We start from the raw sequence: 21,471 nt of genomic DNA on the forward strand, positions 1-21,471 counted from the left end.
TAACTGCCCTTCCCCCCCCCCCCCACCTCACCCCGTTGTCTGCCCTTGGTTTGTCTTATGGCCGTGAAGGGACTCCTAGGACCTCTTAGGCATGCCAGGGCTAACCTCTCTGACTGTACTTTAGTTTCTGGAGGAAATGTTAACCTCTGGCCTTGAGCAGTACTTGTTATTGTGCAGTGCTGACATTAAATGAAATGCCAAAACAGGCTTCACGTATTTGTGGTATATTTTAAATGTTCATATTTAACACAGAAATACACTGATGCAGTTTGGAAATGGCAAGAGGAAGATAGCAAAAATAAGAAAGATGTGAAGATGTGTGTCCCAGGGAGTGTGGCCTTGACCTTCCTCCGGGTGAGGGCAGCCCCCTCTACCACCTTGTCTTCTGCGTAGGACACTGCCTGCTGGAGGCCTCTACCCTCCAGGGCCCCTCAGTGCTGCACCGACTTCCCTCTCTTTTCTTTTAAATAACTCTTAGTTGAGTTTTCATGTTGTAAAAAGGGTTTATTATGGTAAGGTTTACAAATGAGAAAAATGATGTAAACAAAATCCTCAGTAATCTCTTGACAATTGTTATTGGCATCCTTGCTTCTAGAGGTTTTTTCCCCTATGCATAGGATATATGCCTTTTTATACAGAAGTGGAATTATACTGTAAATTCTGTTGTGCAACTCTTTTCACTTAATATATAGTGAACATCTTTTCCTGGCACTGGAAGCATCTTTTGTAGTGACATAATGTCTATTGTATGCCTTTATCAATTTAATCTCATTTAGATGACATATGAGTTATTTTCCAGTTTTTCTTCTCTTAGGAAGTAACGGTGTGATGACCCCTGTAGCTCAAACTTTTATCACATCTGATATTTCTTTGGGATACATAAATACATTTCTACACGTGAATTGCCTATGTCAGACTTCTTAAGACTTTAGGTTCCTATTGCTAAATTGCCCCCCAGGGAGGGCTTTTGTAAATTTTTAGCATTCTCACTCTTGAGGTAAACCTAGCTGTCTCCCCTTTTTCTCAGAGTGGGTAGTGTCATACTAAAAACCTTTGCTTCCTGGGTGGATCCAGGCTGCTTTACCAGTGGGCGTGAGCACTGTTAGCGACACTTGAGTATCTGTGTGTGGATTGGCCGTCTGCAGTGTTACTATGTGCGTGCATGTGTGACTTTACACTTCTTAATGGTTCATTTTTCTGTTGCTGGTTTTGTAAAAGCACTTATATATTAATAATGCTTCGTATGTTTGATGCAAATATTTTTCCCAGTTTGTAGGTTGCCTTTTCATTTGTTTATTGTGTTTCAAACATACAAAAGTAACAGTTTTTCTGAGGTGGTCACTCTTTGTGGTTTCTGTACTTGTGTTATGCTTAGATCTCTCCTACCCCAAAAGTATATACATATTAATCTGTATTATTTTGTGACAGTTGTATGGTTTCATTGTTTACATTTAAACACACAATCCAGCCGGAGTTGACTGTGCAGTCTGTTGTGTGTGTAGTAGGGGAAGCTTGCTCCCTCCCAGCACCCACCTCCCTGCGGCCAGGTGATGGAGTGGCAGAGCGCCCTCAGCTGGGAGGCTTGTCGTCGCGACGGGATGGTTCACCGAAGACCTCAGGGGCAGGTGGCTGCTGTGCTAACTGCGCCCAGCAGGCAGCCCTGGGTGGGGGCGGGGTGGTCAAAAAGCAGGTGCAGACCGACACGTGTGGTTCTTTCTACTCTTATGACTGGGAGCGCATCACTGAGCCTCGCCGGGCCTGCTTTCCTCACCTGTGAAATGGGGGAAATGGACGTCTCTATTTCAGCCGCTCCTCACTGAGCACGTACGCTGATTCCTTCTTGCCCTTCATTGCCCAGCCTCAGACCAGTCTGCTTCCTTCTGGTTCCCTCTCCTCGTCCTCTAGTTGCCCGCCTGGCTCTGGGCCTTTTATGTAGTGTAATCCGTGTGCGTGTTCTGGACTGTTCTGGTATTGCACTTAATTTTGTTTGCAGCCACATTTCCGTATATCAGCAGAGTCCACAAACTCGTTGGAAGTGGCTTTTTCTCAGGATTGTTAAATTCTCCCAGGGGAATTCCATGGAGGGCTTCTAGAGTTCTGCGAGTGCTCTGAAACTGTATGTGCATTTTTCTATGGAAAGCATAAGCTTGCTGAAGGGGGCCATGACCTCAAAAAATATCATTCAGTTGCATTATTTTATCCTATTGTGCTTATGCTCTAGGATGTTGAGCCGGTCTCTTAAGTTGTAAACAGTGTTTTGACTCTTTTTGATTGTGCTGCTATGAGCATCTCTGTAAGTTTTGTGAAAATATGTATTGGTACAAGTATATGCATACATTTCTGTTCTCTAGGGTGGCATTGCCTGGTCATTGAGTATGCATGGTTTTCTAACTCTTGCCACAGACTCTCAGATACTCTCCAGAAACCTTACACGTCTCTTGTGAGTTTATCCATTTCCCTTCATAATCGCTAACATCAGGTTTTTCTATTTTATTTATTGCTACTTTCTAAAAAAATGTGTGGTAAAATATGCATAACATGAATTTCACCATCTTAACCATTCTACTGTACAGTTCAGTAGTGTATTCACTACTAGTATATATATAATATACTAGTATATTCACATTGTTGTGACTATAACCAATCTCCAGAACTTTCTCATCTTGCAAAACTGAAGCTCTGTACCCATTAAACTCCTCATTCATTCCCTTCTCCCCCAGCCCCTGGCAACCACCATTCTACTTCTCTGTTTCTATGAGTTTGACACTGGGTACCTCATATTAAGTGGAATCATACAGTATTTGTCTTTTTGTGACTGGCTTATTTTACTTAACATAATGTTCTCTAGGTTCATCTATGTTGTAGCATGCATGTGTCAAGATTTTTTTCCTTTTTAAAAGAGTATTCCATTGTATGTACGTACCACATCTTGTTTATCCATTCATCCGTGAACATTTGGGTTGCTTCTGCTTTTAAGTTACTGTGAATAATGCTGTTATGAACATGGGTGTACAGATACCTTTTTGAGACACTGCTTTCAATTTTTTTGGATAGACACCTAGAAGTAGTATTGCTGCATCATAGGATATTTCTATTTCTAATTTTGGGGGGAACTGCCATACTATTTTCCGTAGCAGCTGCACCGTTTTACCCTCCTGGGGACAGTTGACAAGGTTCCACATCCTCACCAATGCTTGTTTTTTTAGTAGCAGCCGTCCTAATGGGTGTGAAATGGTATTTCATTGTGGTTTTGATTTGCACCTCCCTAGTGATTAGTGGTGTTGAGCATCTTTTCATGTGATTTGACCATTTGTATATCTTTGGAGAAATGTCTTTTCAAGTCCTTTGCCCATTTAAAAAAATGGGGTTTTTTTTGTTGCCATTGATTTATGGGAGTTATTTATATAATTTGGATATTAACCCTTTATCAGGTATGTGGTTTACAAATACGTTTTTCCATTCCATAGGTTGCCTTTTCACTGTTGTGTCCTTTGCACAGAAGTTTCTGATTTTGATGTAATTCAATTTATTTATTTTTACTTTTGTTACCTGTGCTTTTGGCGTCACGTCCAAGAAATTGTTGCTAAATCCAATGTTATGAAGTATTTATTGCTACTTTAAAAAAGTAGTTTAGTAGTCAGTCTGTACTTCTGTAATTACTGTCTGTTTTACCACTTGATTTACCATCTGCATTCTTCCTCTTTGACCATTTACCATATAAAATTTCTATATTGATTTTTATAAAGGTCATGAAGCTTTTGCCAGTAGTTGTCAAACTTAATCTCATTTTTTCCTTTTGTATTTGTGCTCGAAAAGTATCTGTTATACAAAAACTTTTAAAAAATTGTTGTAACAAGTCTAATAATAACAACAAATGAGACTTGGGTTTGCTTCTGATTACTTTTTCTTTAGTAGATAAACATGTATGTACTGCCGCATTACAATAAATGCTTTTCTCCATTTAAGGAGTTATGAATCCAGCCCATAAAGTGTATCTAAATTAATTACACTGATAAAGTTGAACTGTCAGACTTTTACTGAGTAAATACTGCCTTTGCTCTTTTGTTCCAGGTCTGTCAATATCAGCTTCTTGTAATTATCTGCTTGAATCTGCTTCTCAAATTTTTAGTCTCTAGTTTTTGTTGTTTCTGATCAAATGCAATGAATTTTAATGACTGTTACTATTCATTATGTTATAAAATCTAGTAAGTGGAAGCTATGATACTCCTCTCAAGGCAAGCATATTCCCTCTCCTTGTTGGAACTTGAGCACACAGAACTGGGTTAATCTTTGGTTCAAGACATAATATGGCTCTCTTTTATTTGGTTCCTTGATGTTTTTAATAATGTGGCAAGCGTTTTTGAATCTTCTGTTCAGTGTATAAACAGGACTTTAGGCAGTAACTTTTCCTCTGCTTGTGCGGTCCTGGTCAGCTCCGCCATCTCCCTCGCTGCCTCCCTCTAGGCCAAAGTAATCATCGTCCTCAATACTAGGTTTATCTTTTACTTGCTTTCTTCTGATATAACTTTGCAAAAAGAAAAAACTTACCTAAATGTGTTTTTTAAACTATAATTTTCATTTCAGTTGTTTTTAACTTTATAGAAAAGGTATTATGTTGTATATAAGCTTACGGAATTATTCTCATTTAATGATTTTAAGATTCATCCTTTACCTTGTGTGTAGTTCATTTGGAGTCTCTATGTGACTGTAACACAATTAATCGATTTTTCCCATTGCTTCTCTTACTCTGGTCAGTGTGATTGGATAAGTGGTAGGTGGATGCTCTCATGTCATACAGAATTAAAGCCTGACTGACCGGGGCGGCACTACCAATATGCACCGCTGCCCTCACCCTGCCTTCTGCTTTTCCTGCCAGACCTTTTTCTGTACGTTTTAATCCACATCTAATATTCAAAGAACAAAGGTTATAAGTGGGAAAATACTGTTTTATACTGTATATCATTATTGACTTGCTTTTTTCACTTAGCAGTAGGGAGAGTCACATGAGTACATGTAGAACTGCCATCATTGTATTAAGCTGCTGTGTAGTATTCCTTCACTTGGACGTTCCACGAGTTATTTAGCCATTCCGCTCCTGGTGGATATTTACACTCTTTCCGGTCCTTTCGGTTGCTGTGTGATCATCACAATGCGCGCCCCGTGTGCCCACATGTAAGTGCCCACACATGAGAGTAGGTATCAAAAAGTGGAATTGCTGGGTCAGACATTTTGCTCGATTCTGCCCTGTCGTCCTCCGGAGTGGGCGTACCTGAGTATGAAAGTATCTGTTTGTCCATATCCTCTTGGACACTCTGTATGGCAAGCTTTTAAATTTCTGCCAGTTGCCTTCTTTGATCCGTCATGTATTCACAGTGACCCACTGAGTCTTTGATGGGTACACTGGACTCTTGGCATCTGTGGACTTAACATTTGTGGGCTTGATGCTGATAGGGGTGCCAGAGTCCAAGGCACATAATCATCTGTGATTTTCTTGAGGTATAATTTTTTAAATTACTCCTGTCATGAGCGTCCCCAGCCGAACGGTCTGTTCCATGCCACACTATGGCTTTGTTCTCCACTTGTCTCTGCATTGTAGCAACTCTCGAAGGGACCAAGACTTTGCAGATTTGGGTAAGTTCATGGCTCATGTTACTATACTATGTACTGTAGTAATGGATGGGACTGTGGAGTGTATGTTTGTGGCAGAATTTATATTAATCCCTTTATAAATTACCTTGCATTTAAATTTTAAACACTATGGGAAAACAATGTAGAAGATAAAAGTTTCTCTATAGTTCTTCTCCCAAGAATAATTAGTAATGGCAACTTCATTTATATTCCTTCAGATATTTTCCCTCCATGGACATACAACAGTTTATCCTATTATTATTATGTACTCTAAAACGGGAACATACAATATGTACTGTTCTGCAACTACTTTATTATTTTCATGACTCTGTAATATTTAATCTTGTACATGTTGGTATAGTCATTTTAACCATTGTCCTGTTGATGGGCTTTTAAGGTTATCTCTAGGGTTTTCTGGCCATAGCAGACAGTGCTGCAGTGAGCTTCTTATAAATACTTCTTCGTGCACATGCTATGCAAGCCCTCAGATCGTGATGCCTGCAGGAAACACGAGCTCCAGACATGCACACCTGCTCCGCGCAGCCCCGCACTGCAGCTCTCCCACCCTGGTGCTGTCAGGGTCTGGGGCGCTCAGTCTTGTGAGGTGGGTTGCGAGTTTCTGCTGCCAAAGTAGGATAATGCTGGCCTTCTCCTAACGTGTCGGGGAATTCAGTTGAAACTGCTTGTCCATACCAGATTTTAGCTTAAGATGGCGTCTGACTTACTTAGCACAAAACAAAAAGACCTAACAAACCTCATAGCCCACTTCCCAGTGTTCTCCCCCTAAGCAGGTTGAAAAACAAACTTCTAGGAAAGCAGTTGTGACATTTGCAAAAAGTAGCATTTAATTATGTTACTTGTTTGTTTGGTCTCCTGAAGTCACTTCTCCCGGCGTCTGTGTGTAGGCATTTCTGGTCCTCGGGAAAGCAGTGCGTTCAGGCGGGGCGCCGTCTGCTCCCTCTCCTGCCTTTCAGCGCAGGCTTGGCTGCTGTCTGAGTTAAGTACATGCTCTCTAAGAGGCCACCGGGTGCCAGGAGCACAGGTGTGAACCCGCTCTGTCTGTCACTCACCTCTTAGGATCAGGGGGAACTTGAGGTTGGGAGCTGCAGGGCGCAGGATCTATCCCAGCAGCCTTACTCTCTCCCCTCAGCTTCTGGGGTGATCTGTGCACTGTCCCCCATACTCTTCTGTCGATGAGACAACTGTGTGACCTGCCGTCTGTATGTCAAATCAAGGCCCTGCCTCTGCCCTGAGCTGACCCCAAGGGCAAAGGCTCTTTTAATTTGTTTAACTTAAAGGTGTAAAAAATGCTCGAGGTGATAACCTGCACATGTTAAAATTCAAACCATGTAGGAGATACTGGGACGTCTTTCTCTAACCCCTGGCCTCCCTTCCCACAGAGGCAGCTATTGTGGCCAGTTAGTTGCTGGAATTTCCTTCCAGAGAATTCTTGTACCTATTTTGCTGTGAGGTCCTGGTATACCACGTGCCCTGTGTGCACTCTGGGTGGTTCAGTTAACAGAACATCGAGGAGCTCACTGTGCATCTGTATTCGTGGTCTGCCTTGGCCCTTCAGTATCTGTGTGGTAGTGCTTGTTTGAATTATCCATTCCCCTTTTGAGGAACAGTTAAGATTGTTTCTAGCAGTTTTTGCTGTATATAATGTCTATCCTGAGTATCTGTCTCCACGTGTTTTTATGTACATGGCAACTGTGTCTGTGGGGAACGTTTCCTTTGAGGGGAATTCTGGACCACAGCCCATGTACTTTTCCAAACGTGAGGGAGCTACCAGCTTACACTCTAGGGAGGCTGTTCTGGTTGACCGTTACCTACACCTTGTGTTCTCGAACTAGATTATTTGCCTATATGAAAAGTGAAAATAGTATTTCATTGTAGTTTGATTTGCATTTCTATTAGGATGTGTACTTAGGGATTTTTAAGAGCTCTTTACATATTAAAGAAGTTAACTCTTGTCATTTGTGCTGCAAATACTCTTTGTCATTGACCTTTAAATTTTATGCTTTAAAATTTTATGCTGTTCAAGCGTTTTAAAACGTATTTATACTTACTTATGAATGTTTTTTTCATGGCTTCTGGATCTTATGAGTAGCTCAGAAAGACTAATCCAGCTCAAGATTATTTTTTGTTAAACCTCGTGTTTTGCCCTGTTCTTTTAAGGTTTTATTTTTATTTGAATCTTAGCTCTAGCTGGACTTAATTTTGTCATAATGAGTGACTTAGGGATAATCATTCTGTTGTCCCTACACCATTTACTGATTAGTACACCTGTTCACCATTTATCCATCTGTTCATGTGCCAGTTCCAGTTTTAAATATTGTAGTTCTGTGCTTTACTATATGGTAAGGATAGTCCTACCTCATTATTTCACTTTCCTGGATTTTCCCGGCTATTCTTGCACATTTACTTTTCCTTCCTTATGATGTCTTCATGCTGTTGTCTTCCTGTGCAAGGATAAGGATTGTCCTCCCATTTACTCACGTGTGTTTAGTTTGGCTTCATGGGATGTGGAAAGCTGTGGTCAATTAGGCTGATCTTAGTGTTTCTGCCATTACTCTATTGTTTTCATGGCTCCATAATACTCTCGCACATGATCACATAGTTATTTTAACCATATCCCTATTAACGTGTGTCTGGGTGTCCTAACCTGCCTCCTGAGAGCCCCTGACACCCATTCTAATGACCACCCGCATCATAGTGCTTCCATGTTTTTTTGTTGTGTCTAATGGTTACTTGTTGCTGTTGAAGTGATAACGTCCAGTTCAGTGGACTTTACAGATGAAGTGCTCCGAAACGCACTGTTAAAAATGCCAATACGTTTATGCAAACCCAGTGTGGAAAATGCATTGGGCATATTCTCAGAGGTCACGTTCTAGGAGGGGAGTTTGGCTGGGGGGGTTTGCATTCTAAACCTCTGTCCCTGTGTGGCTGAGTCCTGTCTCTGGGACGGTCTGTGTACATGGAACGTCTAAGTGGCATCCTGTTCTAGTAACAAGCACCTGACCCCGAACTGCCTTCTTCTCCTGTCCACACATGATGGACTGTTTACAAAATGTCTCGCTTGCTTTCCCGCCTTGTCAGAGAGATTACACAGACCAGAATTTGCCTTTTCTTTGGTGTCTCAAGGCCACCATCCCCATAACGTTGTCCAGTCCAGCACACGGCAGTTGCTTCAGGGGCTGCTGAGGCGGCCTGTTTGTCCCCTCACTGACCGTCCTCCCCAGCCCGGCCCTTCCTCGGGGTCAGCCCACCCCTCCTGTACTGGGCTCGCGGTGTCTGTACTAGAGGCCAGCTGAAGGTGCCTGGAGGTGAGACAACCAAGCCTTCCCTTCAGTTATTTTACTGTTTCACCCGTGTGTCAGTGGTGGCCTGCGTCTCTTCAGTGATGATCCGTATGGGCTTGTTTTTCAACCAAACGCAATTCTGTTTTCTAATTATGATTTTTTCTGATTTACTGTTGAACTTCACTAGGATGCTTTTTCTCTGTTTTCTGAGACTGATTTTTTCCTTAAGGGAATTTCTTAACAGTGACATTACTGGCTCAGAGGGCATGGCCGCTATGAAGGCTTCTGAGTCACGTTGCTAAGTGCCTTCCTGAAAGGCCAGCACAGCCCAGCCTGGACCTGCCCTGTTTGTTTTTATCTTGGCTGACTGGAAGTTTAAGCAGTGTCTCGGCGTTTTAATGTGCACATTCTGACTCTGTAAAGCTGAATGTGCACTCTTCGTGTTTGTTAGCTGACCTGTGCATCTGCTTTGTGCTTCACTTTTATTTTCATTGCTTCCTGAGAACTCTTTTTTATGTTGAGGACATTTACCCGCAGATACTACGAAATGTTTTTCGAGTTTGTAGTTTACCTTTTAAATTTACATCTTGGATCTTGCTGATGGTTTCTTGCCGATGGTCTAAAATTTTGTAGCCAAATCTGTCTAATTTTATTATTAGGGTTATGTACTTTGGTGTCATGTCTGGTTCTTTTGTGGTTTCATTTTTGACATTTAACTTTTTACTCCATCTAGAAGTTGTTTTGGTCTACAGTATGAGGTAAGAATCTAATTTAGTTCTTTCAAAATGGTAAACAAATTTTCCCACACTTTTACTGAATAATTCTACTTTCTCTACTGATTTGAAATGCTGCTTGTTAATTATGGGCTAAATACTTGAACTGAGTCTGTTTCTAAACTTTTCAGTCCGTTCCACTGGTCTGTCTTTCCTCGTGCCAACCCAGTGTTTTAAGTATTTTAGCTTTATAATATCTGCCTTTAATAATATGGTAATACAGGCCCCTGCCATTCTTTTTAAAAGTATTTGGATTTTTATTGGCTGCCCATTTAGGAACTGGTCTCCCTGTTCATTCAGGATAGAACGATTTTCATGTCCCTCAGGAATTTTAGACCTCAAACAATTAAAGCACATTCGCAAAGCTTGTTCCTGGAAATGTTCTGTTCTGTATTGTGGTTGGATAAGTTTTTCTATTAAAATTTCTGATTATGGTAGCATATGGTAAGACTCTTTTTACATATGTATTTTATAAATAAATATGCTGTACTTCATTACCAGTTGGGAGGCAGTAATAGTATCTTGGCTACAAAGTGTAGTCTTTCGCGTCAGATGACCCTAGTTTCATGCTGGACCTGCCTCATCTCTGTGCGACCATCTCTCTGCCTCAGTTTCCCCATCTATAAGAGGGGATAATCTTATTATCTACTAAGAAGTGGGCTGAGGAGTTCTCTGGCGCTCCGGTGGTTAGGACTCGGTGCTTTCACTGCTCTGGCCCCGGGTTCAGTCCCTGGTCTGAGAATTAAGATCCTGCAAGCTGAGTGGTGCGGCCCCCCGAAAAAAATAAAAAGGAAAGAAAAGAAAAGTGGGGGGGATAAGGGTTAATGAAGCAATGTAAGCATTGTACTTGGTGCTTTCCAGACATGGAGTGAGCACTGTTCTCTTGGGGTTTCCAAGTAACTAACATCATCTCTTTTAAAATTTAATTTATTATTATTTATTTTTGGCTGCGTTGGGTCTTCGTTGCTGCGTGCGGGCTTTCTTCACTTGCCGCGAGCGGGGGCTACTCTTTGTTGCGGTGCGCGGGCCTCTCACTGCAGTGGCTTCTCTTGTTGTGGAGCACGGGCTCTAGAGCGCAGACTCAGTAGTTGTGGCGCACGGGCTTAGTTGCTCCGCGGCATGTGGGAGCTTCCCGGACCAGGGCACCCGTGTCTCCTGCATTGGCAGGCGGATTCTTAACCACTGCGCCACCAGGGAAGCCCTAACATCATCTTTAATGACTGTATTATCTATGTGATTTATTCCGTTCTCATGCTTCTCTCCTGTCTTATTGGCATTGGCTCTAATTACACTGCGGTCTTGTTCCCATCTGACCCTCTAGTGTAATCTGTCATCGGCAAATGGGGGAGGAGGCTCAGGCTGGGCCCTGGGAGGTGCACATAAGCCCCCAGCAACCCACATCAAATCGCCCAAGGGGGTGATTGTCCTGCTGGCGGTCCTCAAGATGAGTTGGGGCTATCTGCTGATATGCGTTTAAAATTTTAATATTTGTGTATTTTAACATGTATTTGAAAATTCCTTGTTTTCCGTTTGTGGTGGTAATACAAAGTTTCCTTTTAAAATAGATAAAATAGATTTATTTTTCCTTTTTTAAATTGAAATATTCACAATACCATAAAATTCATGCTTTCGAAGTGTACGATTAAGTGGGTTTTAGTATGTTCACTGTGTTATGAACATGGTGTGTGTTCACATTAGTGAACATACACTAATGTTCCGTTATCCATTTCCAGAACTTTTTCATCATCCCAAACAGCTCTCTCCCCTGACAACTTCCCATCTTCCCCCCACCCCCGCCCCCCAACCGTCCCTGGTAACCTTTATTACACTTTCCATCTCTGAATTTGCCTGTTCTTGATATGTCATCTAAGTGGAATCATATGATATTTGTCCTTTTGTGTCCATCTTATTTCACTTAGCATAATGTTTTCAAGGTTCATCCATGTTGTGGCATGTAATAATACTTCATTTCTTTTTTGGCTGAATAATATTCCATTGTATGGATATACCGTATTTGTTTATCCATTCATCGGTTGAACATTTGGGTTGTTTCCACTATTTTGGCCATTAGGAGTAATGCTTCTGTGAACATTTGTGTACAGGTTCTTGTGCAAAGAGAAGTTTTAAACTCTTTGGTATATACCTAAGAGTGGAATTGCTGGGTCATACAACTCCATGTTTAAATTTTTGAGGAACTGCCAAAGTGTTTCTCAATGTAGCTGCACCATTTTACATTCCCGCTAGTAATTTATGAGGGTTCCAATTTCTCCACATTCTTGCCAACACTTGTTCTTACCTGACTTTTTGGTTGTAGCCATCCTAATGAACATGAAGGTAGTATCATATAATTTTGATTTGCCTTTCTCTGGTGATAAATGATGTCAAGCACCTTTTTATGTGCTTGTTAGCCCTGTGTATATCTTCTTTGGAGAAGTGTCTATGCTGATTCTTTGCCCACTTTTTAATTGGATGGTTGTCTTCTCATTATTGGGTTGTAAGAGTTCTTTATATATTCTGGAAGCTATACCCTTATCAGGTATATGATTTGCTCATATTTTCTCCCATTCTGCAGGTTGTGATTCTACTTACTTTTTAAAAATAAATTTATTTTATATTTATTTTTGGCTACATTGGGTCTTCGTTGCTGCGCGGGCTTTCTCTAGTTGTGGCGAGCAGGCGCTACTCTTCACTGCAGTGCGCGGGCTTCTCGTGGCGGTAGCTTCTCTTGCTGCGGAGCACGGGCTCTTAGGTGCAAGCTCAGTAGTTGTGGCCTGAGGGCTCTAGAGAGTAGGCTCAGTAGTTGTGGCACACGGGCTTAGTTGCTCCGCGGCATATGGGATCTTCCCGGCCCAGGGCTCGAACCCGTGTCCCCTGCATTGGCAGGCGGATTCTTAACCACTGCGCCACCAGGGAAGTCCCAATGATTCAACTTTCCTGATATTGTCCTTTGAAATAAAATAAATTTATATTTTAAAAGTGAGTTGATTTAAGGAAAAAATAGGACTGCTGAACTCAAAAGTGGCCAAAAAAAAATCTCAAGATGTTGTGTGAATTAAGGTTTGGGAGAGTGTCTTCTGTGAACCACAGTTGTTTGGAGGCAGAGAAAAGTGTGCAAACCTTAAATAAGAAGCAGTTGAGGAGTGCTGTCCCTTTGTGTGTGAAGTCAGCTGGCATCACTGCCAGACATGCTGGGATCATTTGTTATTTGATTGTGAGGAAGTTTCTGTTTTATTTTTTAAATCAGTAATAGATATAGATTTATTAAAATGTCTTTCCTGAATCTTTGGAGATGAGCGTCACGTTTTTCTCCTTTCATCGTCTAATGATTAGTTGGATTGATGGAATATTAAGCCCTCCTGTGACTTCTGAAACAGACCTTTCCGGGACTGGAGCTCTGTTTTGTCGACAGAGAAATGAACCAGAGGGTCCACTTAGACTCGGGGCCTTGGCAGGCAGGCAGGCGTCAGGACCTCAGGAAAGGCAGACAGTCCAGGCGGCAGCTCTGAGCGCGGCTCTGGCAGCCGGTCCCTGTTCCCTGCTCTGCTGCTTATCAGCACATGCCTTTGGCCAGATTCCTTAAATTCTTGAAGCCAGTTTCCTCCGTGGTAAAATGGGGACAAAAACAGTGCTAGGACATCTCTCTCGATCTGTGTGAAGCTGCAGTGTGGTGGCGCAGGCTCTGGGAGTGAGCGGGCCTCCACTGTTCCTGCGCGTTACGACAGGAACATGTTACGTTTCTGGCGGGACCACCGTGGAAATTCAGGATGGGACCCCCAGGGCACCTGAAGGCCTCCTGGCTGTATTTGGGAAAGACCTTATTGTCCTTATTTCCTATATGCTTTGTGGTTTCAGTTCTGACGTATAATTTGACCATAGTTATTTAAGAGTATGCTTTAAAATGTCAAAAAAACTACTGCTTTTTTGAATCAATGTCTCCCTTTCTTCATTGCTTGAAGTGTGGTTATTCTCATAGATGTTCCATGGCAGTCGAGAGGGTGTTCTCTGATACGTTCCACATTCTGGATTGGTCCCTCCGCGTGTTTTTTGGTCCAGTCCAAATCCTCTGTATCCTTTTGTAGGTGAGAAGTGTGATTACATTCTCACCACCACTTCTGGTTCTCTCCCCTTCCCCCAAGACGGCTTATCGGTTCTGTTCTATGTTTTGCAGCAGCACGATTGGAACGTTGAGATTCCTCCTGTGTGGACTGCTTCCTGCTTGGAATTCACTTTGTCTGATATAGGCAGGGCGGACCTGCACCCGCACCCCACCCCAGCGCCAGCCTGGCCGCGTCTTGTTTGCACTTGACTGAAGTACCTGTCGAGAGTTATTTTCAACTGAAATTTGAAACGATCTACTTTGCCATCTTTCTGCCTGTGTATGTGTGTTTATTTTACACGGTTGGGATGGGTAGTTCCTTTGCTTCTTCCGCTTCAGGTTATGTTTTGGGCACGGTTACCCTGCTGAAGTCACCCACCCGTTCTGGTTGAGGCCCTCTGCGGCGTTCCAGGCTGTGAGCCTGTCAGTGCCGCCTTGCAGGCCGTCGCGGCTGGCTCCGGCATTCTGTGATGATGGATGACACAGTCACAAACGTCTTGGGGCAAATCCCCTTGTGTGCCTCATGGCTGCTTCTGGTGTGCATTCCCCGCCGGCCAGCGGGAAGGGGCGGTTGCTTAGTCCTCCTTGCTCACTGCCCTGTGCCCTCCAGATGGCTCTGAGAAGCCAGCGACACACTTACCTTTGCTCGCTGACTCTGAGTGGGTGGTGGTTTCTTGAAGCCATTTAGTTTTTACTCTTTTAGCCGGTGCGTGTTTCCCTGTGTAGATGGCGCTCTGGGTTTCCCCAGGTAAAAATCGCGAGGGCCTGGTCACTCACATGCTGAAGTAACGCTTTGCTCGTCTTGCAGAGTGTGTTTTGACTGGCCCCGCTTCTTCCGAGGCCTTTTAAGGGCAGAGCTTTGCTGCTTCATCGTCAGCTTGGGACTTAGATGGTCGCGCACGTCCCTGTCTCCTGCTGCAGTAAGTAAGTGCCCGCCCCTTGTGGTGTGTTCGGGGGACGAAGCTGAGGGAGGCTGTGAGGGGAGGTGGGCTAGAAGGAGGGACAGGGACGTGAGGGAGGTGGGCTGAGGGGGACGGAGGCTGGGCCCTGGGGCCTGGCTCTGAGCCCACCTGATGGGCCCCAGACGTTGGGGTCGGGGGGCGGGTGTGAACGGGGCTCCGCTCGCATGCCTCAGCCTGGCCTGATTGTTCTGTGTGACCCTGAGCAGGTGTCAGCCCTCTCTGGGCCTCAGCCTCTCGTCCGGACCTTGCTGGGAAGGGGCTTCTGAAGTCCGCAGGGCTGGCGGGAGGGGTGCAGGAGCCCTGCCCCTGTGAGAGGCCGGGACAGGACCCCTGGACGAGAACCACAGAGCTGGGGCCGCGGAGGAGGGTAGTGCGCCCACTGGACCCGCCGTGGGCCCAGGGGAGGCAGAGCCGGGCCCGGAAGCAGTGGGTACTGCGGACCGTGGGCCGGGAGGGAGGCCTGGGGGCAGGCCCAGGGTGAGCTCCTTTGTAACCGCTCGGGGCCCTGGGGACCGGGACCTGCCCTCCGCGGGGACCTTCCGGCCTCGTTTTCAAGTAACGGCAGTTCCCAGGAGGGGTCCACGGCTGACGGGGACGGAGAGATGGGGGGCAGCAGGTGTGGCAGGTGGGCGCGTCTGCGTGACCCCACGTGGCCGGGGCGCGGCAGACCTGGAGGACCGCTGGCATTCAGGCTAGGCCAGGGCGCTCAAGTTCCCCGGGTTCTTAGACTTCCTGTTCTAACAAAAAAATTAAGATTTTTGCCTTTAATTATCAAAGTAATTTGCCTAGAGTTAAAAATTCAAGCCATGGAAAAAGCATAAAATGAAAGTAAAATTTCTTCCCCCGCCGCCACCCCCTCCCGGCCCTGCTACACAGAGGTGACCTCTCAGTGTCAGGATCTTGGAGGTGTCTGTACACATACGCATCTTGTCACCGCGGACACTGTCCCAGAACCAGCAGGACCGTAACTTGCGTTCAGTCTGCCTGTCTGATTTCATGCGCTCCTGCGGCTGGGCCATGGAGCCAGCACGACAGGAGACGTGTGGCCGTGAGGTTGAGGGGCCGTGTGTCCCCCGGCTGTGCCTTTGAAAGGGGTGTCGGGGGAGGGAGGAGTAAGCCTGGGGGGCGGGAGGCATGGAGCCGCCGCAGGTGTTTTTTTTCCTGGACGCGCTGGTGGCTGCGTCCAGGTTTTGCTTTTCACCTTTGAGTCTGTGAGAAAATGAGCAGGAAAAAAGCAAAAGGCGCTGGTGGTGGCACGCCTGGTACTGCTGGGCCAGGGTTCAAGTCCCTGCAGTGTCTCTGCTTCCTTCCAGCTCCCCACTCCGGGCCCTTCCCACCCCGTCAGGGACATCGTGGTCCCTAAGGAGAGAGAGGTGTCCGAGGGGGGCGCCCCTGGCCTCTCTCCCAGGAGCCCTCACCCGCTGGAAGGGGGCCTGGCCGAGATGAGTAGACATGGACGGGGGTCTGGATGCTCTAGGGATCTTGGGGCTGCAGCACCCCCCAAGCCCTGGGCCACATCTGGCAGGGGGATGTGGGAAAGGGAGGACAGCCTGGGGGCTGTGAACCCCAAGGCTGGGGGCCCCGCCTAGAGGCCACCCTTGTCAGGGTGTGCTCCGCACCCGGCCTCGTCCACCCAGGGCTCCCGGGATCAACTCACTACCGCCCTCCTCTGTGCCTCCCAGGACCAGGACGGCTGTTCCAGGAAGGGCTGGCTGGACGAGGTCTAAGAGGAGGAGGCCTGGCTGAACTGGGCAGGTCGTGGAGTGGCCCCGGGGAGCAGGAAGACAGAGGCCGACAAGCAGGCCCTGGTGCAGGAAACGCAATAGGGGCCTGGGTGGCCCTGAGGGTGCTGAGCCTGCACTGTGCAGGTACCTGGGACTGGGAGGAAGGGCCCCAGGAGACCCCAGCTGGGGACCCAGCAGGGGCAGCTGTGATCCCAGGCAAGCTGACAGCGGCTGCCTTGTCTCTCAGCCTCTGAGGGTCCCCTGCCCCTCTCCTAGCTGTGGCCGGCCTCCTCCATTCCCCTCTCCCCCGCGGTCAGAGGACCACAAGCCATTTTGCTGGTCCTGATGCTGATGCTGTCTGCACCTTGGAACAGGGCTGCTCAGGCTCCAGCCAGGCCCCATGATTCCCCAGGAGCCCCTGCCCATCGCTGCGATAGTCTCTCCCTTTAACAGTCCACATCCCATAGGGAACAGCTGGAAGCAGGAGGGGAGGCGTGCCAAGTTGGCCGGGAGGCAGGGCTCTCAGAGCCCAGTTTGAACACCAGGCCCTGGTAGGTCTTCTCAGCCCAAACTCAAGTCACGGGACGGTACAGGTCCTCCCAGGAGAGCTGGGCTCCCATGGGGTGGAAGGGACACCACACCTGGACAAGCCCTGAGGGAGATGCAGGATGCCAGTCTGAGGGAAGGGAACTAGGAGACAGAAAAGGGCAGGGGCCAGTCAGCCTTGTTGAGAGAACCCCTTAAGAAGACACCTTGGCTTGGGCCTCCTGAATGAGAGCAGTGGCTGCTTTGCCATCGTCTGCAGTGCCTTAGCCCCTTGGCAAGTTTTGGTGACAGAAAACCACCCTTTGGAGGTGGTGTTTCTTGAGGGTGGTGAGAGGAGGCAGCGGAGGCCGTGGTCCCGCGAGCAGACTGTCCCGGCCTGGGTGGTGAAGTCGCGACGTCCACCGAGGTGCCTGTTTATCTGAAGTGCGGCAGCCGCAAAGGCAAGAAAGAAGCTGCGGGAATTGCTGTCCTCAGACGTGATCAGCCCGCCGGTGGGGGCTTATGCTCATGCATAAGCAAAGGCACTGAGGCACCAGAGTGCATTACAGAGAGGAGCCGACACGTGGCAAAGACAGCATAGGTCTCTGAGTCCAGCCTAGCCTTGTGAGGCTCAGTTTCCCCATCTCTAAAATGCAGTCAGTGATACCTACCTAACAACCTTGCAGGGTTGTTAAGCAAATCAGGGATAACGTTTATTAGCTTGCACATGGAAGGCAGTCAAGCATGGTTATGGTGTGAGACATAAAGGAACCCGGGGCTCGGGAAAGGCAGGACTGTGAAGCTGGAAAACTGGGTCGGAGTCGGCTTAGGACAGTTCTGCTTGCAAGGCTGAAGCTGAGGCCATGGGAGCTGCTGAAAGAGTTTAAGCAGGAGAGACGTGGGCTCAGACCCTGGTTTTAGAAGGGTCACCAGCCAGGCCGAGTGGGAGACGGACCAAAGATCAAAGAGGAAGAAGCCGTCGCAGGAAGAGGGCTGGCTCCGCGTGGGGACAGTGGGGACCGGGAGGAGGGGAAGGTGCTGGGGTGGGGCTTGGTGTCTGACTGGTACAGACCACGTGGGCAGCTGGAGGCCAGTGCCGGCCTCGGTGATCCCCTCTTCCATTCTCTGCTGGTTCTTTTCCATCCTTTTGATCCTGTGAATCCCAGAACCCCCCTCACCCCCAGCCTTTCCTGCTTCCAGTCCTTGTGAGATTTCATAGTGGAGGCTGAATTTCAGCAGAAGGCATTTTGCTTGGCCATGCAGGGTTTTCTTTTAATGCTTTTAAAAATTTTATTATATCAATAGATACACACACGTATATCTATAACATAAAACTTATCCTCTAATTTTTTAAATTGAAATATAGGTGATGTACAATATTTTGTTAGTTTCAGGTGTGCTATCGATACTTAATGATTTGACATTTGCATGCATTACGAAAATATCACCATGATAAGTTTAGTAACCATCAGTCCCCATACAAGGTTATTACAATATTATTGACCATATTCCTTATGCTGTATATTATATCCCCATAACTTATTTGATAATTGGAGGTTTATACTTAATTCACTTCACCTATTTCACCCCCCCATATATTTAATAATTTTTAAGCGTATTATTCAATGGCATTAATTACATTCAACCATCACCACTAATTCCAAAACCCTTTCATCACCCCAAACAAACCATATCCATTAAGCAGTTAATCCCATTCCCCCTTCTCTCCAGCTCTAATCTACTTTGTATGAATATGCCATATTTTTTAATCCATCTATCTGTTGACATTTAGGTTGTTCTCGCCTCTTGAACAGTGTGAACAATGCTGCTATCGACATTCACATACAAGTATCTGAGTCCCTAGTTTCAACCCCTTTCAGAAGGAGTGAAATTGCGGGGTCATGTGGTAATTCTACGGTTAACTTTTTGAGGAGCCACCAAACTGTTTTCCACAGCGGCTGCACCATTTTACATTCCCACCAACAGTTTGAGGCTTCCAATTTTTCCACATCCTGACCAACACTTATCTTCCTTTTTAAAAAAGATTATAGCCATCCTAGTAGGTGTGAAGTGGTATCTCAGCTTTATTTTTAATCTGAAATTTCTGCCATCATTTAGAGACTAGGGTTTTTACTATCCGTAGTGGGATTTGAATCCAGGTCAGTGAGACCCCAAAGCCTGTACTCAACTGCAACCCTCTCCTCCCACAGGGGTTCAGCTTCAGATCCTGGTAAAGTGTGAGGGCAAAGGGTGGGGAGCTGAAGGCCACCACCGTCTTAGCTGCAGACTCACCCTCAGTGCTTGGGTGGCTTGTCCCCATCTGCCCAGGAGGGGAAGACAAGAAAAAGGACACCTTCCTTATAGCTTCACCCAGCTGGAAGAAGGCACCACCTCACCCTGGACTTGAGGTGAGACCAGAGTGGCCATAAAGGAGGACATTCTTGTCCTGGGTCCCCTGGAACTGCTCCCCACCTGCCCTGCCTCAGGCATCAGCCCAAGGGCCCTGGGAAACTGGTGGGCACATCATGGCTGGTCTCCCACCCTGGGGCCCTTCCACCCAGGGGCACTGTCCTCCAGGCCCATCTCTGGGCCAGCTCTGTAGGGCCCAACACCACCTGGCTGGGCACAGCGCAGGGGCTTAGCCATACCCACAGGAGATCACAGGGAGAAGGTCCTAGGAGGGGAAGGCCCACCCCATCCCAGTACCACACCCACTTCCAGAGCTTAAATTTGCCTCCTGCTGGAGCTGGGTTAGGATATATACTCCCACCAGGCAGAAGAGCCAGTGGCCCTGCCCGTGAAGCAGGAGGGAACTGGACACGGGTGCCAGCAGCCTTCCGCACCCCTTCTTGGCCGCTCCTGGTGGATCTCTACGAACACCCCTCCCCGAAGGCACCTAGCCACTGACCCCAGCCCGGTCTGCTCTCCTCCATTGTTGATCCCTCTGTGGGTCCCCACCCCCACCCTTTCCAGGGCAGGGCCTGGTCCCACGGATCCAGTCACGTGCTCCCCGTGTCACAGTTCCAAGCACCTCTCCCCAGCTCAGAGACCCCTTGGGCTTGTCCGTAATGCAGGGGACACGAAGGCAGGCTGCTTGGGCGAGCTGCAGAATCCCTTCCCGAGGGGCCAGGATGAAGCGGCCCGTGGCCAGCAAGGTCCCTATCACCTCATGATGTGGGTGATGGGCATGAAACCCAGCAGTGCGGTGGGGAAGCCCTCCATAGCCTGCTGTGGGACCCGAGGGAATGTCGGGCAGGCCCAGCCAGGGGCCTCATCCATCCAGAGGGCAGAGAGGGCAGCCAAGCCTTCTGGGCTCCTACCCCCTTTGCCCAGAAAAGGCAGAGACCAGAAGTGTGACCGCGCCCCCACTGGCCAGATGTCTCCCCCCTTCTCATCTGGAGCTGCTGTGGGTGGTCGCTATAGACAAGATGGGTGGTCCTGTGCATCTGGAAGCACCCCAGCAGTCTGTGAAGGGCAGGGATAAGGCCTGTCTCCTAGGCCTCATCTCCCCACAGCAGACTCCCCTCAAAGCGTCTGCAGAGGGTCAGTGCACTCAACCGGCCAAGCCGCCTCCAGACTCAGGTCAGGAGTCTCCTCTTTCCCTAAGTTTAGAGCCAGGGCAAGCTAGTTCACCCTAGTACCCCAATGTCCACCAGCACCGGGCCTGGCACTGAGTAAATGCTCTATAAGTATCTATGAGATGAACAAAGAAATGAATGTATAAGTGAAGAAACCAGCAGCTGCTGTGGGTCTTTAGGTGACCCTCTGAGGCTGATCTCTCTCTTCTCTAGGCCAGGAAGGCTCAGATAAATCCCTGAGACAAAGGAACAGAGTTCTAAGTGATCTATGTGCATCTTCATCTTATCCTCCCAACGTGCCTCTGAAGTCAGATGTAGGATTATCTCCATTTTGCTGCAACTGAGGTTGAGAGAGGCTAAGTGATTAACTCAAGGTCACACCAGCAGTGAATGGCAGGGTCAAAATCGAACCCAGAACTGCCTGACTCCCAAACCTGTGTTCTTCTCATTATGCCACATGCCCTTGAATTATTAACCACAGTAGGGATGGAAGAGAGAGCCAATGCCGAGAACACAGGCCTGCTGGGGGCATCCAAGCACTCAGGTCTTCTCTGTGCTTCACTTTTTCCCATCTGGGAAGGCCCTGCCCCAATAGTGTGGATGGGCACCAAGGAGACAGAGGGCTCTACTTCTGGCCCCTACCATGGGCCTATGGCAGATGCCAGCGCTGGGGGATATAATCACAGGTCCTGTTTCCACCAGGCAGACCGGAGGTGTAGGAGCTGGGCTCTTCCACGACTGCCACAGGCTAAGGTGGTGGATGCTATTGTCCTGGCAGTGCCCCGGGAGGTCCCCCACAGCCTACAAGCTACCCCATGTCCTGGGCTCACATGGGGTGGAGCTGCCAGCACTCCAGATGAGACACTGTCTGTACCTTGAGGGC

General features: G+C 47.2%; 1 protein-coding gene across 4 annotated transcripts in view; it reads left to right on the forward strand.

Annotated features, from left to right (window-relative positions):
- Positions 1–16,004, forward strand: part of FRMD8 (FERM domain containing 8) — a 58,595-nt gene extending 42,591 nt beyond the window's left edge. For 2 of the 4 annotated variants that reach the window (XR_003678003.2, XR_003677998.2), the window contains one exon: positions 13,872–14,788. The gene's annotated coding sequence lies outside the window, so the exon portion shown is untranslated. Of the gene's footprint in view, positions 1–13,871 lie in introns of all 4 variants that reach the window. The other 2 variants (XR_003677990.2, XR_003678004.2) reach the window with 2 other exon arrangements.
- The last annotated feature ends 5,467 nt before the right edge of the window (positions 16,005–21,471 follow it).

Source organism: Physeter macrocephalus, unplaced genomic scaffold (genome assembly GCF_002837175.3).
Source record: "Physeter macrocephalus isolate SW-GA unplaced genomic scaffold, ASM283717v5 random_1, whole genome shotgun sequence".
NCBI lineage: Eukaryota > Metazoa > Chordata > Mammalia > Artiodactyla > Physeteridae > Physeter > Physeter macrocephalus.